Source organism: Cyphomyrmex costatus, unplaced genomic scaffold (assembly GCF_001594065.2).
Source record: "Cyphomyrmex costatus isolate MS0001 unplaced genomic scaffold, Ccosl1.0 scaffold193, whole genome shotgun sequence".
Classification (NCBI taxonomy): domain Eukaryota; kingdom Metazoa; phylum Arthropoda; class Insecta; order Hymenoptera; family Formicidae; genus Cyphomyrmex; species Cyphomyrmex costatus.
The window spans coordinates 4,899,046-4,918,834 of record NW_017275965.1 but is presented as its reverse complement, the minus strand read 5'-3'; positions in this window follow the sequence as shown (position 1 = coordinate 4,918,834).

Genomic DNA, 19,789 nt, shown 5'->3' with positions numbered 1-19,789 from the left:
ATACCGTAGGAAAGATTATCGTTGGTTGAAATTATCTAGATGAAAGCAATTATTTTAAACTTTGCTAGGTGTCCAGAAGAAGTCGACCTAGTAAACCGAAGGCTAGTGATAGTTAAATAACAATTACATAGACGGTATTCTATCTTTTACTCGGATGCTTGTTATATCATATAGAATTGTGGTTGTAATATTACATAAAATATAAAATTCGAAATTATATAATTAAGAAATACACGTTTTCGAAATTATTCTCTTAACACTTACGTGTTGTTTAAAATTTTCAATACTGCTTTTTGCAAAAAGATAAATAATTGTTGGCTAAATACGTTTATTGTCGTGGTTTTTTTTATATTTGAGCCAAAGAGATATTGTTACTCGTATTACTCATATATTTTAATTTAATTTTTATGCGAAGAAACAAAAAAAGAAATAAGAAAATTCATAACAGGCATTAGTAAATAAATATTTAGTCTGGATTAAAAATTGTAAGCACGTAACGTAGGTATCACAGAGTGCTTTCTATTTGATAGCACAAGTGTCGTTCTAACTTTGTTACTCATTGGAACGTCAAAAAAGATAAAACGATGTTTGTATTGACTTGTGTCACTAAATGGAAAGCACTCATATTCTACAATTACCGGTTGTTAAGGAAGAGTTCAAAAACAAATAATATTATTTTTGATGTTTAAATAAATATTCTGAGTAGAGTGCTTGAACGTAGTTAAATCATTGTGATGCAAATTGTGATGTAGAGAATTTGAATATTGTATCTCTTACTTTTTAAAAATGTACAGAAAATATTAATATGAGTTAACAAATATTTAATGTAAAACGTAAAAACAATTTCTATTTTTTGTCCGTTTATTCTACACTTTTTGTCATTTATTGAAATTTTTGAGCGGTACGATATGTGTATTATAAATATGTATAATATAATAAATGCATTTTTAATTTTTATAGAAGTTATATGTCGGTAAAATTTTAATATTTTCCATAATTAAATTAATTTTTAGAAATATTGCTCACATTAAAATTTTTATATGTATTTTTTTCCATATATTTAGATGCAAATCGCTTCTCAGTATACATTTTTCGGGTAAAAAACTAACAGGCATATTGGACCTTTACGTAAGCAGCCATGAACAACAAAATCTCGTAACTTTTAAACGCGCACACGTTTTTCCGCACCGCGTTTTTGCCCGCGAGCGTGAATCGTCAGCAATTCCGCTCGAAAGAAGAAACATCAACGTATAATGACCTTGGCCAATGAAAACGAATGGCGGTACGCGATAGTATGCGTGCATAAAGAATCGTCAAGGGAATGTAGGACGCGTTGCACCTTTCGTGTTTACAGTGGCTGTAAGAAGAAAGTGCAGACTGCGGACTTTTATATAGGATGCTGCGACTACAAGCGAGATTCATGCCTTATGGATGGATGCTGTTACAAGCATGATTACAAGTACGATAGCCTTCGATTACTTTAAGTGTCTTGAAGATACGCAATAGCATGTTTTTTGTGAAATACACTCACGGGATTCGAAGCAATGCTTCTTTCAAATATTAAAAGATCATTATATTCTAGATCAGGCTATTCCAACTGATATATCGTACCACATTGATGTATCGCCAAAATTTTGTAGAGAAAGTAAAAAGAAGTGAAAAAAGTTTAGAAATAAAAGAAAAAGCCTATAAGGCACGAAGAAAGTATTTTAAGAATTATGGAAATTACCTAAATTATATTGTATTTACTATCATTTTAAGCGATATCGTCATTATACAATAAAAAAAGATCACTTTTGAAACAATAAAAAAGTAAAAACTCTAGACCATTACTATTTACTTCTATAAATGTCAACGATATTTGATAAAAGACTGTCTTGAGCACTGAAGCATGTACACTTAATGATGTACCTTGATAAATTTTATGTATTTAATGTACCGTAAAAAAGGTTAAAAAAACACTGGTCTAAATGAAATAGTACCAATCTTAATGAAGTGTATCATAATTCGAGAATGATGTTCTTGATTATTTACAACTATGGTATTTATAGTCAATTGTTACATACAATATTTAAGACTTTCTTAAATACCGTCTTGATGTCGTGAACCAATCAGAGAGTCGCATTAGCATCTTAAGATATTATTTAAGATAATCTTAAATTAAGAACCGACTATGAATACCGGCTTATATGTAAAAGGATGCCCAAATAAGAATACATCCTTGATTATTTACGATCATATAAAGGACTACCCAAAGAATACATCCTTGGATACATGAAATCTTCTCCGACGCCTCATAGAATTGGAATATGAATATACGACGATATAAATTTTTCGGCATCCTTTTGCACATCTTTTGCTCCGTTCCGCTTTCGCGCGATTTCTCAATCCTTCGAAACATCGACTCATCTTGTCGCCGTCATCATTGTAACCGGCTCCATTTTTGCGTCTCACGGTACTCCGCTTTTGCGCGCTCGTTCACGACTATCGATATCCACTTCGGCTCGAGCGAATGTGTGTCGGAAACGCAAAGAGATCTGAAGTGCATTATCGCGAACTGGGACACAGTGAGTATATTACTCGGCGAATATGGTCAGAATACGTGCCAGACTCGGTAGTTTACAATCTCACTTCAAGCAACCTGACGCCGCGCCGACAGTCGTCTCTCTTGAATCAAAGAAGCTACTACAACTTTGACTTCAGATTGGACAGACAGTGCAGTCCATAATGTGCGTATTTAAGTCTGAGAACGATAAAAATCTACGTAATTTATTTACACATGACACGAAAATTAAATTATTTGTTCTAAATTAATACGAAAAAAGTACCGATAATTCTTAATTACTTTTATTAAATTTTAGAGAGTCCAAAATATATAAAAACTACTATCAAAAATATCTTTTACGCAAATATTATTCTTGACTTTCTGTTATGTTCCTAAAGATTTCTGAATTTTAAACATTTGTAAAATTAAAATCTCTCACATGATTTAAATATTCAAACTGATTAATATATGATTTTTTATATTTATATATACAATTTTTTAGAAAATTTAAATATAATTTGTAATTTAATGAAATTATAAATATTAAATAATTGAAATTTTATTGTAATAAAAATATGATTATATATCATATGTATGATATAAATTATATGTAGGTATATTCTAGCATCAATGTTAAGCAGCTTGTTTTTAGATTAATATCCTAGCATTATATTATTATATTAGCAACGAAGGAAAAGGCGAGGAAACAGGAGAGCGAACGAAGGCGCTCGTATCGAAATACAAAACCAGTAAGCATTGACCTGGCCAGAATGCTGCCTTATTGGTGCATAAGGCCGAACCCCACGGTGCTTATTTTACAAGATCTCGTTGTGCACACTGGACGCGTGTTTGCTGTGCACTGCCATATACGCAACCTTATACGTATTACACACAACATGGATAATTGGTTCAACGTTCTATGTTCGTAGGCAGCCTCGCGCCTGTTGAGCCAACGTACATTTAGGACTCTTAAGCCGGTCAAGTGACATTAGGTTTACATGAATAGCCGCGCCTATGATCTCCGTATCGCGTTTTACATTTCTTTACCATTTGTATAGACAGATTGATTTAAACTTCGTCAAATCATTTCACGATAATTAGACAGACTAGCAAAACGTTACTGCGTTAGATTGATTTGCTACTGAATAAATTGCAAAAATCACACAAAATAAAAATCATGTATTATGAGTTACGATCAAGATTTATAGATACATAATGCATGACTGGGAAATAAAACGGCCTTCAACTTTTATAGCGTTCCGATTTACATATTTCTAACTGCATTATCTTTATAACACATTTAAATAAATTATAAGGTAAAAAGATTTTTTTTAATAACGTTCAAATTATTTAATATAAAATTTAATTAGCTAAATAAAATAACATAAGTTATGCATTTATTTCGATTCTTTACCATTGCTTTTTGCAATATTATTCAATATATAATATATTCAACTAGAATACATTGAATAATATTATATCGAAAAACAGTAACTGTCAAAAATCATAATAAATGCATAATTTATTTATTTTATATTACTTAGTTAATTAAATTTTATATTAAATAATTAGAATAGTATCAATTATTAATTATATTGACGTACAAATGTATTAGGTAAAATACACGCTATGCGTATTGTAAAGCTTACGACACTAGTTGCATGTATGTGCAAAAAACAAACTGAACTTTCTATTGTGGGAAAATTTATGCAGCTACATTAGCTTAACCGAATATGCACTGCGCTCGCAGCAAAACAACTAATAAGGATACGCGGATCGAAATAGCAATAAGCAAAGATTGCAGAGAATGCGTTTCGTAGGTGAGGGCAATTGTGCATTTCGCGCACTATGACAATGCGAAACGAATTTGCATATACGCGAATTGATGCCGCGGGACGACGAACGGCGACGTCGGAGCGGTGATGAAGCTTAGTTGGCTCGAATGAGACTCGTTAAACACAGTTAGTAGTTAACGGACAATCTGCCGACGAAAGTGGACCAACGGTGAATTTATGGTGTCGGAATTGTTTGAGGTTCTATAGCGTTTAGCTATTTTACGTTCAAAGTAAAAGTCATAAATCTAGTATTAAGACGGTATTTGTTGTAATGTTACGTTATTATCGAGTTAGCTACAAAGTTTCGCAATGTATGCGATAATCTTGACAAAGACTGAGTGTAAAAAGCGAATCACACATTTCTTGTATTCTTACAATGCTTTAATTTTCGCGTGAATTATCCGGCATTAATTTTTTTACGAAATAGCTTGGGTATTATATCGTTTCTTGTACAGTTTGCACAATTGTACTATAATTTAACGTATTGCAGCTAATAAAGCGACTTCTTAATTAATCTGGGATATCTTATGTAAGCAAACGATATGACTCCATCAAGTTGAATATTCTCAATTAGCCTCCTCGAGAATGGCAGCATGTAATTTTCAACGAAGAAAACACGATTAAGAAAACGTCAAATATCTCCAACAAGAATCTCATCAATCTCTGTTTAGTCTCAGCAAACTTGTAAACCTTCCACTTGTATATCTCATTCTGCTCAAGTGTCATTTAACAATTTTTTAAACACAAAATTACATATATTATTTCAGCATAATATTAAATAATTACAATTAAATTATATGTGTAAATAAAATAGAATGAGATATAAAATAAAATTGAATTTATATACACATTCCGTAAAGTGGAATACGAACGTTAACTTTTACACAACCAAAAAATCACTGTAGTAGCACTGAAACAGTACTACATTTTAAGACAAAAAATATAATGAAATAATGAATTATAACAAATCTTGCTCAAGAAAAAGTTTTTCAAATTAAAAAAATAGATCTTGCGATCTAACAATTAAAATAAGTACATATCAGCAAATCATAAATATAACTATTATATAATATTACATAAAATAGCAAATAATGATGTATAGTTGTGTTATATATGTTATATAACAGTTATATCTGTGTTTGTTGGGAGACATATATTTCATAGTGTTACAACATTAAAGAAACGGAAAATTATGGTTAATCTAAATCTTAATGTAAATAAATTTTATGCGTGCAACATGTCTTGAAGTCGTGGAGACATTCAATTGCAAAACAGACTTTCTCATGACGGTGTAAGAGAATAGAATTTCCCACCTTACGATAACATTATTTCAACGTGCAATACTCTTTCCAGCTAAACATTCCTTTCTCGCAGTTCACGAATAACCCGTTAGATATTAAATAGTTTGATGTAACATTGTAATATTTAATGAGAAATATATAAAATAATAAAAACCGTTACTAAAATCAAGAAGAAATACAAATAATTAACAACAAAACATCTTTTTTAAAAATTTAACGTATTCTATTTATTATAATTATTCATTTACATGATTCCTATACTGGTGATATTCGATGCTTAATTGGAATTTCTTAATATGATCTTGTCAATAGTACGGAATCCGGTAACTCCGTATTTAATGTATATTATCAAGAAAAATTTCCAAATCTCGAATGGCGTGAAATAACACAATTAATTTATAATCGATATAATAGGAATATTACTTTTCTCGATTTTAAATTTTATACACTTTTTAAATCTTCCATCCTTATCGTTTTTAACTTCTGACTTTAAAATCATATACTGTGAATTTTGACGAATTTATTGTTAACATTCAGCGATTATCATTATTTTATGCTTGATACAATTAATTTTTATGTACTGATGATGCTCAAAACTTGACCGAAACGTTTACTTTTTTCTCTTTTTTAAATATATGACTTTGCAAATGACATCTTGTAGTAGGGGAGGCCGAGAGGCTAAACGTGGATTTACTTGAGCGTCGTGGGGACCTATTGGATTGTGAAGATTAGATGCTAAAAAGAAAAAAAGGTTATATGATGTATGCCGTTTCGGTGGTGGGGAGAGCGTGTACAGGCTTTCAAAAAAAACAGTGACAATGAAATACTCGAGCGTGTCAGATATTAATAGTGTAAGCGACCCATGTGTTTCTGATAACGGATAAATATTAATCTGACGGTTTATGTGGTGGAGTTAGCTGTAGGAAAAGGTCAAAAAAAGGGGAAAAAAAAAATTTCCTCGAGCGCATCAGATTTTTGAAATGTACACTTTTCTACATGTAATTAATACACCATACCTTAATCTGACGCGTTCGAGTTTTCGAACGATCGATTTTTTTTATTTACTAACCCCCTGGACCCCCGGCTCTATATAGAGGTTTAATATTTGGTGGGGGTACTTATTAGGGTGTAAGCTTTCCCCCTTTATGTTATTCTGACGCGCTCGAGTAAATCCCAAAATCCCCGCTTGGCCTCCCCTACTATTAAAGCGAAGTTGTGGATCCAGTCTATACCTTACAATTCTAGTTTCAAATATTGTTTCAAACAAAGTATATAAATATTCTATTTGGTCGAATTGTTTTATTTTTAACATATACAATGCATGCCAAATGCACGCTACATTGTTTGTAGCAACTTCGTGTTGCTGCGGATACATAATCAATGCTATGTTAAGGAAATAACTCGTTAAACATTGGTACACGTAGAAACAAGGACGCAAATTACGCTCAGAACACGACTAATCGATCCATTACAGCCTCGAGTTTAACTGACCTAGTAATAACAATTTCTTCGAGCCATGAAAAATTCAATTTCCGCTGTAATATGATTTATTACACTTTAATCCTTTTTTTACGCGAAACAACTATAGCTGAAGGAAAGAACCTGAAGTTATTAAAAGATATTATTAGATCAGTATACGCGCAATGCATATAGCCTAAATTGATATTACGACCACAAAAAAATTTGATAAGATTATTCTTCGTCATTTATAATAATGTGTGCAATATTTTATAGTTTATAGTTCCTAAGATTAATTAGATAAAGCTTGCAAATATGCATAAAAAAGTCGTGCTTTTAATAATGCATGATAAAATTTAATTATGTAAATGTACGATATAATTATATCTTACATACATACTAAGAAAACTTAGTTTTTCTAATTATTTGCTTGAAAATAGAGAGATGAATCATATGATTTTAATCATGTTCATCAGAATTGTAATTATCCTAACTAAATTTTTCTCATTTCGGATACCATTAATTTTTGCAAATAATGGATGAACTATGTCAATGTTACTAAAAAATAATGAAGCATTTCGCCCAAATTGCAACTACAAAAATTTTATGAAGTTATTCTTCCTCGTTTATCATAACGCGCGTAATATTATGTAATTCTATCATCGAGTACCAGTAGAATAATCTCTTTGGCATACTTATTGAATTCTCCTTTCAGGCAACAATATGTAGGTAGATGTTATGTAAATTTCGGTGGCTTATCCAAAGTGTTAATGGCCGCTCGCATAGTCGGCGCTAAATAAAATAGGTATGAGCATAGAAACCACATCTCTCTCGTTTATGGTTTCTAATCACGCATTTCCCTTTTACGCACGTTGTATCCTCGAGGATGTATAGACTGTGAACCTAAACTTGACAATACATTTTATAAGATATATAATTCTTTCTATACGATTCAACAATATCAGATTTGTACGAATTATATTTATGTACACAATTTTTAATTAGTTATATTATATCGTAAATATTTTTATAAGTATAATATTAATACTATTTCTGAAGTTTGTCTCAAAAGATTGCTTCCAGAAAAAATAAGACTCGAATGTTTTTTATATTTATGTAAGTATTACATATATATTTTTAGATTTCTCATAGTAATTATATAATCTCTAATTATTTATTAATCTTTTTAAGGGTTATAATTTTAATAGAAACTTCAATATACAGTTTACGACTGTGTTTTAAAGCTTCTGACATCAAAATGTAATTTTAGTTATTGCAATTGTACATTTACTAAAATTTTGAAATTGAGTGCTTAGAGAGCATACTTTAGAACGCAATAATGTCATGTAATGTAACGAAAGTTAATGATTTCACTCGATCAGCAAACATTACGCCACTGCAACAATCACTAGGAAATGATGTTAAATCATTCGCGTCTTGTGTTTAGAGCTGTTTCCAGTTAACAAGGCGTAGGCGGGTGTTATGCAAATTTTGGTGCAGCATCCTTCGCGTTAATGGCGCGATCGTGAAGGCATGCGACTGGCGTGAAGATAAATAAATAGGGACAAGACACGAACTGTGTGTGGATGAATGTGAAATCAAATATATCCTATCACGTATCCGAGTATAATATATTGTCACCATGAGAAAACAAGGAACGCAGTGAAACAGAATAAGCAAATGAAATTGATTAATAATAAAAGAGTTCACACATTAAAAACTTTTTAATATAATCATTATTTTATAATTGCATACTTAATTCGATGTCTAATTGTAATTTTTTTTAATTCTTATAATTTTATTTCAATTTGTCGAACTTATTTACTAAATCATTAAATGTCTTCTGTAGTTTTACTTTTATAATTTCAATGACGAGAGACTGCAAGACCTGTTTTGATTTATAAGGACGACGTCGATCGATAAATACAAGATCCCGGAGAGAGTCTCTTCGTTTCTGCACTCAAATCTTGATCCGGATAACAAGTTGCAACAGGATGTTACGCAGAAAATATGACTCTGTATCCTTTATGTAAATTCGCATTCGCGGAGCAGGTACATCCTCCTCTTATCTGGCGAATGGTGCGGCAAACATTATTAATTGATGAAGATAAGCGTAGATATATTTCTGTGAATAATACTTGAAGATTGAATTTATATTGAACATCGATTCTTAAAATGCAAGTTCACGATATTAAATCGCATTACGTCCTGCGTGTTTGTTTTCTGAAATGATAAGATAGCGGAGTACCCGATATACCATATTCTTTGCAACGGTGAATTCGATAAGTAAATCGGCAGTAATTTCCTTCAGGTGAACTTCTCATATATAATATTCTAATGCCAAGGCTGTATAACGTTTCTTCTGGAACTCCTTGTATAGTAATCGCAGGTGAATGGACGAGAAAGTAAGTTAAATTTAAAATCACAAGCTCATGTACTTATTTCCATTCACTTGGACTACCATTCACTTCAATAAACATTAGTTTAATTTAATTGTGGCTTGTGTGAAACTCATTCACTATCTGGACCTATTTGTAAAAAGAGATAGATGATTAATTTGAAACTTCAGATAATCTTAATTAATACGTACAATGAAATAGAATGAAACAGAAAACTTGTCTAACCGTATCTAATTATAACTGTTCATGGAAATGACTGTATATCATCTTTAGTAACCGGCGAAACACGTAGTCATCGTATGCTCACTCATTATATTTTTCTTGATAAACCGATACGGAATTTTAATTCACTTTACTTTTCATACCTATTTACCGTACTATGTTGTATACATATTAATACATCGCTTCAAGTAATATGTATCAATTAGTTAATCTTATTTGTGTTCTGCACTCGAAATTATATATTCAATGCTTGTGTACAAAGTGTAAATATCTAGTATACCACGTCATTAATTTATACGTTGCAAAACACTCAAGAGTTTAAATTAATTTTGATTTACAGATCAGTTGATTTATACGATTATTAATTATCACGACTTAACACTTATATGTCTTTGAACTAAATAAAATAACTAATTTTATTAAATTTACGTATTGAGTTCTGTGCCGACTCCCACGACCTTATTATTATTTCTTTAATATAACATTTTATGAAACGCTTCATTACATAAATGAATGTTTATGTTAAATTTTTACTTTCAATTTTAATATTTGCAAGGTTGCAAATTTTGAAAAGATTGGTTTAAAATACACAACAACGCTTCTTTTTCGAGATAAAGTTGACTTATTATACATATTTCTTAATAAGTTACTGTATATGTTCTTTTAATTATTAATAGAGTATATTAATATTTTCTCTACCTACTATAAATATTGTTGATATATTCTAAAAACTGCAATCTATTAACAGAGATTAAAGTTGAAAAAATATTATTTTAATGAGATTCATGTTTCTTTGCGTGGAATCTAAATGACGCATCGAATTATTATTTATTCAGTTTATTGCTAATTCGAACGGTATTAATAACGAGAAAGTCGCGGGAGTTGCGTAGGAAAGGTTTACGTGTCAATTCCGCGCATGCAAACGCATACCTTACATCGCGATGCAGTTGATTGACCTCGATGTCCACTAAGCGCGTAGCAATGGCGGTGGGATAGGTGGCACCTATCGAACTTGTGCCAGTAATTCGCGCGTGAAATCTAAATTCTACATCCCACTATGTGTTATATCATCAACATAAATTCAAGTGCGATTATACAACGAAAAAACATAGCAAATAATTTTTCAATCCTACTGACAATGAGTCACTTTATCATTGTTGTAATAATATATTATATATGTATAATATGAACAATAATAAGTAGAAATTAGACCGATAAGAATAATTGAAATAAAAAAATAATAAGATAAAGAATTTTATTTTCGGAATATTTTAAATTTTGGACTTTGGTACTTAATAATATATGTATAACCACATGTAGATTTATAAATCTACATTTTTCAGTTTTATAAACTGTGTGCTGATTTGTCAACTTGAAATGCAATCATAAACTGAACTAAGATCCGCTTTGCTTAAAAATAGGGGATTTCCTCTTATTTGATATAATTAATAATTATTAATTATATCAAATAAGAGGTTAATTAATAGAATTACCTTTATATTTACTAAACTGAAGACTTTTTTCTTTTTAATAATACACTATTACTTATCGTTTTTTTTTATATATATATATATATATATGTATGTACAATATTTCAACGTAATGAAAGCGAACAGTAGAATGGTGACTCGTGCTCAGAATTTCTGTAGATATTCTGTTTCTGTCAGAGACCGTAGTTGGCCCAAAGGTGAACGGTGTTGTGTATCGGCAAGAATTTCATAGCAGCAGGAAATAAAAGCGTAGAAGTTCTCGTTAGTAGTCAGGGTCGAACGTTAAAGTATAATCGCTATATACTTAGACAGGTCAGGAAAATCCTACCAAAAGTCGACACTTTTTTTTAACAGTCCATGTATTATTTTAATTCTTTTATTATCAGCTAAAGAAATTAAGTTATTTTATATTTTTCCGAAACATTTTTCAAGGTTAACACCTAAAAACGGCAGTAATTAAGAGCCACGGACTTTTGACAGTCGGCGGCCTTGACACTTATCGCAAATAAATAATGAGCCTCGACACGAGAATGTACTCCTGTTCGTTTTAAATTCCCCCAGACGATAAGAAAACACGATACGAAGCCACGATTTCCTTATAACCGAGCTAATCGCAATCCCGTGGGAACCTCTACACCCTACACTCCCGCAAAATAAATTTCGTTATAGGCTACACTTAGATCCCATTACGCGCAACGACTGTCAGAGAAACTAAATTCTTATCGTACGTCGTACTTGCGCCTGCAGCATGCCTGCGCGTTTATAGACATTATATTTAGTATTTATTCTTAACGTGCGCGCGCATACTGTGTCTTATTCCCTCGTATACTTTATGCGATAAAATTTAACGGAATGGTATCTCTACGTGAAGAATGGGCATGCAGCGTGGTAAACTGATGAAAATCTTTTCATGACTGTCTATTAATATATTTCATGTCTCACGAATTTTGATAAACTTCAACGAGATTCTAACAGATTTAAAGATTACGTAAACATATTACGGCGAATAAGCAGTTTTTACAGAAACCTATTTTTATATCTTCTTTAGCTCACTTTCTCTTTTCATCTGACTTTTAAATACTGTATTTTGCGCAATTGCATCTTATGCACTAATGTCGATTAATATTGTTATTGTTTTCAAAAAAGTTTTCTGTCTATAATTCTCTCATTAAAAAAAACATGCGGTTTATTGTTTTAAGTGCAAATTAATTTTCCACCTCCGAGAGCTATGGTGTAAGGCTAGAAAGTCGAGAGATATATTGCACGATATCTCTTATTGCAATTTTAAAACGCAACAATAAATTTACTGAAACCGCTATCGACCTGAAGTCATTATAAAGACTATTTCGCGCATAATCGAGATGTATCCAAAAACTCAAATAGTATACGAATACGTAGAGCATTCGTTTTGTGTCTGAAATATACTGGTGCAGGTAGCAAAGTCTATTAGGTGGATGGCGCGTCTTTACAGACCGCTATTATATAGGTTTAAGGTAACGACGGTGAATTCATCCGGTTTTTGCTTTTTTGGCTTGGACCAAATTCATAGAGAAATGCAGAGAAATAGAGAAGAGTTGCCAAATGCATACCAATAAATCATTTTTATTAGTAGTAAGAAGTATAGTAAAGTAGTATGCTGCAAAAGGTATAATTTAAGCAATCGATCGCCTCAATTGTATCTATTGGTCTTTTAAATAGTATCTCTTTTAAAAGTATCAAATTTATGAATAAAAATAATTAAAAATATAAGATCAATAAGAGGTATTAACTAATATCTTATTTTATTAAAAAGAATTAATTATTTAATAATGAATAAATAACAATAATATAAAGTAAGAACATTGAAATAAAACTGATTTGAATTTATTGTTGCAATTATTATACATTTATGTTAATTATTAGTTTTACTATTGTCAATTAATATGTTATATTTCATTTTTTAAAAAGTTGTTAGTACACGCAAATCAATATGTAACTTGTTAAATTTTTGTTTATTTTATTTATTTTTCATTCTTTATATTTTTAAATATTTTATATTAAGTGTCATTTTTATAATTGAAGAAATAAAGGACTCTTTTTATAAACAATAATTAATACGTTGAGAATGGCGAATAAGAGTCAATCTAAATCTGATAATATATTCTAATATTCTTATATTGCGAAGAATACTGATGAGTCCAGTAGTGGAAGCCGGGACGAAACGCCAAACATTACGTGATATTCTTCGCAATATAAGAATATTAGAATATATTATCAGATTTAGATTGACTCTTATTCGCCATTCTCAACGTATTAATTATTGTCATTTTTATATTAAATAATAATTGTATTATTGATTATATATATTAAATGAAAATTGGTAAAGTATGATTTAAGCGACCACAATACGCATTCAGTATATTCTCTCCTACTGCTTATTAACTAGGCTCTATTGAAGCCGATCGTGCCGACATAGTAACTTTTTTTTTCTTTATAAAGAATACAATATACAGAACAGTATGTTGAACCTGAATTAATTGGATGATTTGAACTTTGTGAGACTGATATTTCTGTTATTAAATGGAATATGTAAATTTCCATGTAAACATTGTTAATGTCAGTATGTTGATCGACAAGATCGGCTTTGATGGGGATGTGTGTTTTTACCCACACAGTAGAAATATCCCGAATGTATCATATAAATGTTCTACAAACATTGCGACATGTTTACGCTGTCCTTATAATATTGTATCAATATTTCTGCTGTACGGGATGCATTCAATTTATTGAGATAAAATGATCTTTTTCTCGGATTATCCTAAATTTATCTGTACATGATAATAGAATCAGATTCAAAGTTCACATCTATTTAATTCAAATTGATTTGACACATAATTCTGTATAACGCACGTATATAGAACAGTTGAAATAGAGAACCACTGGCGGGGTAGTAAAAATTTCTTTTCTCATACTAAGAAGGTCTAATGGTTCTGCATGTGTTTGCCAATACATGTGAGTTCAGGTTGTGCATAGGGTCTGTGGAAGTCTGGCTTACCTCCGAGCGCCGACAGACAATAAACAGAGTCGCCAAAGAGACCTGAAAGGACGCAAAAGAAAAAAACAGAATATAAAATCAAAATTTTTTGAATTTTAATATACATAATTTGATAAAAGAAAAGAAAAGATTTTTAGGACCTTCTAAAAGATTTCCTGAACAAGATTTCCTGAATAATAACGCGAACATGTTGTCCTCCAAAGAGGGCAACATATTCGAGTTATTATTAACTTTGGCATTTTGTCAAAATGTGTCTTAAATACCAATCGTCAAAACAGCATAAAGAATAAATCTTGTCTAAAATTTTCTTTCGGAATTATCAATCGGACATAACCGGAATATTTCACGGCTTAATTATTTCCTTTTCGACCTGGTAAGCATCATAAACATGTTGTTACTCGCGCGTTCGAGTATCTCATTCACGTGAATGACATGATACGAGGATGTGTTTCCTAGTCATTTGTACGTTCGCCGGCTATAATTAGTCGTTTTGCTCGTCGCGTTATCTCGCGCGGAAGCGCGGATAATCGATCGTGATTACGTCTCTACGCGCAATGACGAGATACCTATTTCCGTCGCGCGTCGTCGATAACGAAAATCGGGGGCTTCCTCGTCGAGGACGTGGAGCGCGCGAAATTTTTCCGACGGCACCGTTATGCTCCGCTTTTTCGTCGCGCGCTCATGGGAGTCACACTCTCTATACGCCGACTCACGACTTAGACAATGGCGAGAGAAATTACGCCGGTGAATGTCGTGAGAAACTCGGTTGTGCGCGCCGTTGGCTCACATTGTCGGAACAGGTCGTGTAATTGGCGACGGTGCTCGAGATCTTTGGTCGTCTCATCCTGCGTTCTGATACGCGAGCATATACATACGTTACGTACGAAGCGGAAACGCGAGCGGTTTTGCTACAAAAATACTCCTCCACCCTTGACTTTCCCCTCTCTATTTTTACAAATTGAAGAAGTGCCAAAGAGTAATATGTTATTACTCAACATATTCCGACCTGAACTGCGAACTGGGCTAGAATAATCGTACGCGTTTTTCCTTTGTGCGTATAGTTAGATAACAGAAAAACGTTTACTTATAACATGAATTCCGTGAAAATTTTATTGCACTGACATCGCTCACACTTTGCGTGAATCGTTTACATTTTGTTTTAGCACTTATGTGTTAAGAAATAAGATAATTTTTGTCACAACCGAACTCAAAATTTTTTTATAATGACTTTTAATTTTTCCTATAAAAATCTATTTTTTAAGCAGCGTTTAAGAGGTGTTTATCGCATCATAGATAATTTACGGATAAAGCTTTATATGTCTACCTTACGCAGAAAGGATTCAGTTTTATATTGTCTATCGGAATATTAGCGGAATAATTATTAAAGGAAGGTTATTGTTTCCCGCAAAGCATTTCAAAACGCTCGCGTGAGCAGCTAAGTTTTCTCCTTGATCTTATCGAACTTATTATCGTATCTCGACAATATGTAATAAACTTTAAAATTCCAATGCGTTGTGGTCTGTTAAACGATTTCGAATAAAAAAGAATGCGGTATGCAAAATGTGCAATAATTCGAATATTGATAAATACGTAAATATAATATTTTGTGTTTCTTTGAAAGTTTAATTACAAATAATTTATGATGTAAATAAATGTATTTAAAGTAATTATATATAGTAAGTACATATGAAATGTAAAATTTTATATACAATATTATTTAACATGTTATTGAATAATTATAATTGAAATAAATTAAGTTATTTATATTTTTTCTAAACCTTGTTTATCTTATTTTAAGTTAATTCAAAAGTATTTAGAAGATATTTATCATAAACTATATCAAATATGAGTTTCAACACATATTGACAATCTGTTTGTGCATCTAGTTTTTGATAAAGAACAATTATTGGAAAAGCAATTTTGTAAAAAATTAAATCGCTTTTGATTAAGCAATATGATCCTCTTTTGCTATTACAGTTAAAAGCATTTTCGCCGACACATTATCTGTAATTATCTATGTACACGATATTACTTCTTAAGATTGAGATTCCTCGTCAATCGCAAAAGAAATATTGGATCTTTAAATAAATATGACTAAAGGTGTCTAGATTTTCTAACGCCTCCAGCAAATTATGTCATTACCGAGATTAATTTTTGATTGGATATTGTATGTATCGGAAATTGGATTTAAACGATTTTTAAAATTAAGTATATATATTAATTTGAAAGTAACTTTTTTTCTTATAATTTTGTTCAGATATATTTTAATAAAAATTTGATTTGCAATTTTTTAGTAACAGAGGTATTCAATAATAATTACATCGTTGCTATATTTATGTCAATTATATTTTTGCTTAAGACAAATTAAAGAATTTGTCACTGGATGATCACTATTAAATAAAATAAAATATTATGTAAATAAAAATTAAAATATATTTGATGACAGATTACAATTAAATTTTTATTAAAAATTATCTACTCCAGATTTGTCAGAAAATTAATCTCACTAAGAAAAGAGATAAACATTTGTAACATATTATCTATATGTTGTTTACATGTATTATTCAATTAATGAATAATTTTCAAAATTAATTTTTAATCTAAATTGATCACTAAATAGAATCGACTCCAAGGCATCAGATCTTCGAATTTTGCTTTCATAAACGCGCTAAAGAAAAGTTCCTTCAACAACTCTAGTTTCAAACATTCTGATGAATGAATCATTACATGAGCAATCGAGTTTGCACGGCTATTGGACCTTATCGTGAAAATATCGCATATCGTGCTTGATGAAGATAGCGAATTTCGCATACCTGGGTTTCGAACACAAAAATTCTACGAGGAGGTAGGTTTCTCTTTGCCTCCTCGAGAAGGGGTGATCACGCTCTTCTAGCCGGCAGCAATCCGCAGGAGGATGTTTCCGCAAGGTATTTGCATACAATCCGGAGACGGGGGCCGACGGCGGTTGAGGAATCCGCGGAAAGCGACCGACCGGTTAGCTTCTCTGCTTGCCTTCCCTCTTCTTCGTTCGTCCGGTGCGACGCGTCGCGTTCCTCCAGGTCGAAGGCAAAGGCCCCACTTCGTGCGGTCCCTTCCTTCCGGTTTCTCTTTTCGGTACCGGATGTGGTCCCCAATTGACGAGGGCCAACCGGAGAAACGACAAACTCTCGTCTCTTGGATGTACACGCGCGAGAGAGAGAATTCGTCGGACGAAGAATACGTGGAGAACGTGGAAAGTCCGTCACTTCGTCAACAGCTTCGTCAGGCGAAAGGTGCCGCGCGGTCGAGAACCCAGCAAGTACTGCTGAGGCCAACAGGTGAGCCGTGCCAGCGGTTTACGGCCAGTGGCGTATCACACTGGTATCCTGCCGAGGGCAACAGGTGTGACGACGCAGCGAGATACCAGGAGCGTAACTTGCTACTTCGTCTGCACGTCATTTGCTGCTTATCTATTATCCGCTGTTTCCAATCAGTTTGATAAGAGCGCTAGAAGACATTGTTTGAAAGCTTTACAGCTTAATCTGAGAAGCAGAGACGTGCGTGTTCGGAGACTTACTTTTTAATAAGAGATCTGAAAAAGGGCGAAATGTGTCTATTTAAAATAAATTAAATAAATACAACCATATTTAGCCAATCTGCGATTGAATAAATATCAGTCTTCGTTACTGTTCCATCTTTAAATAATTGTACTTTGGAATTTCAATTGAACTCCTTGAATTTCTTTGGTATTAGAAAAAACGTAAACAGCTTTATAATCATCATCGATTAATATTTTTAAAGAATGGATTATGCATTGATTTGCAGATATTTGTAATATATTTTCAAATGCAATTTATTTTTTAATTTGCTTGAATATTTAATTAAAGGAGAATGTGCAATTAATTAGAAAAAGCTAGACGTCATATCTGTAACGCGCTATTTGATTAGCTTTATTCATAAGATTAGATCTGATTAGTGTGATAAGATGATTTTGAAATTTTTAACAATTTTTATGCTGTAATTTTGAACGGCAAAGTTAACAATATATTAACAAAATAGTTTTTTCACAGATAATAATTTTTGTAAACTTCCTTCTTTCTTATTTTATTGTTTTCTAATAAGATATAAAGTATATCTAAGATGATAATTGAACTTATAAAATAAAAAATTAACACTTTGTTTGATGTGACTTTTTTCTTCAAGGAATCATTTATTAAAGAATTATGTTATTTAATTATGATTAAATTTGTACAATATAGACGACTTTGTATCAGAAAATTGAACAGTAATAAACAATAGATAAGAATATAAAGAATGGTATCCAGAAAAATATTTAGTAATTGTGCATAATGAAATGTTTAATTGATATTCTTATTGAACCATCCTTGAATTAAGTTATAGAGCTTTATGAAGGAAAACCGGTTCTCTCCGAATCCGGAAGAAACATATGTCGAACAAATGTTGCCGGATAATTCACTGACGCTTTGGCGGTTCTCATAAATATCGACGATCGCGGTTTCCGACACGAACTCTCTGCATCCGCATATCTACATGACACACACACTTCATAATATATTCGCGCGAAAATGCACGACATAAATTTTGTTTGTTATATTTTTTACAAAAAAACAATCGCTGAAAGTAAAAAGGACGAAACAAAATTATAGAAATGTTGGTAACGAAACGTTATGTGTATGTTTTCTTTACTTTTCTCTCACCATCATCAAACTTTTAATTTAAATTATAACATACTTCATCAATCTCCATTTATCTTCATCAATCTTCTATCGCCCGTAATGATTTATCATGCTGTTATAAAGCACTTAAATTTAAATTAAATTAATTTTTATTTTACATTAACAATAGTAGTCGATATTACATTATATTGTTTCGTACTTATCCGAAAATCATGATTTCTATATATTCATGAAAGCATATTGCCCGACTACTTCAAAGGTGATGAGGAATGCGAGCAATTGAGTTTCTTATTAATATGCACAGTCTATGGTTCATCTAACACGTATTGGCTACTGCCTCATTATATACATTATAGCCACATCGTGATCTGTCATTAATGCTCCGTGAAAGGTGCGGATGGAATTTTTCACATGGTGGAAGATTAATGTTCACATGCTTTATACGTATAAATTCTGTGTGTGTTTAATTTGATTAAATTAACTTCAAAATGAAAAATATAATGCAGTTCAAATTATCATTTAAAGTATTAAACATTATATAATAAAAATATTTTTTAATTATTCTAATCTATTGACGATAGTTTTGATTTATCCTTCGTACGTAAACATTATTTAACATATAGATTATGAGTTTAAAAAAATGTTATATATATTTTGTATCCTACACAATTATTTTACCTAAAAAGATATGTACTGATTAAAATATATTATTCTAATAAGCAAAAAAAAAATTATTTGAACTTATAAAGTGTTCGTACAATCGAGATATTTAATTTCTAATTATATCATAAACCGATTTTTGCGAAACTTTTTTCTTTATATTAGAACA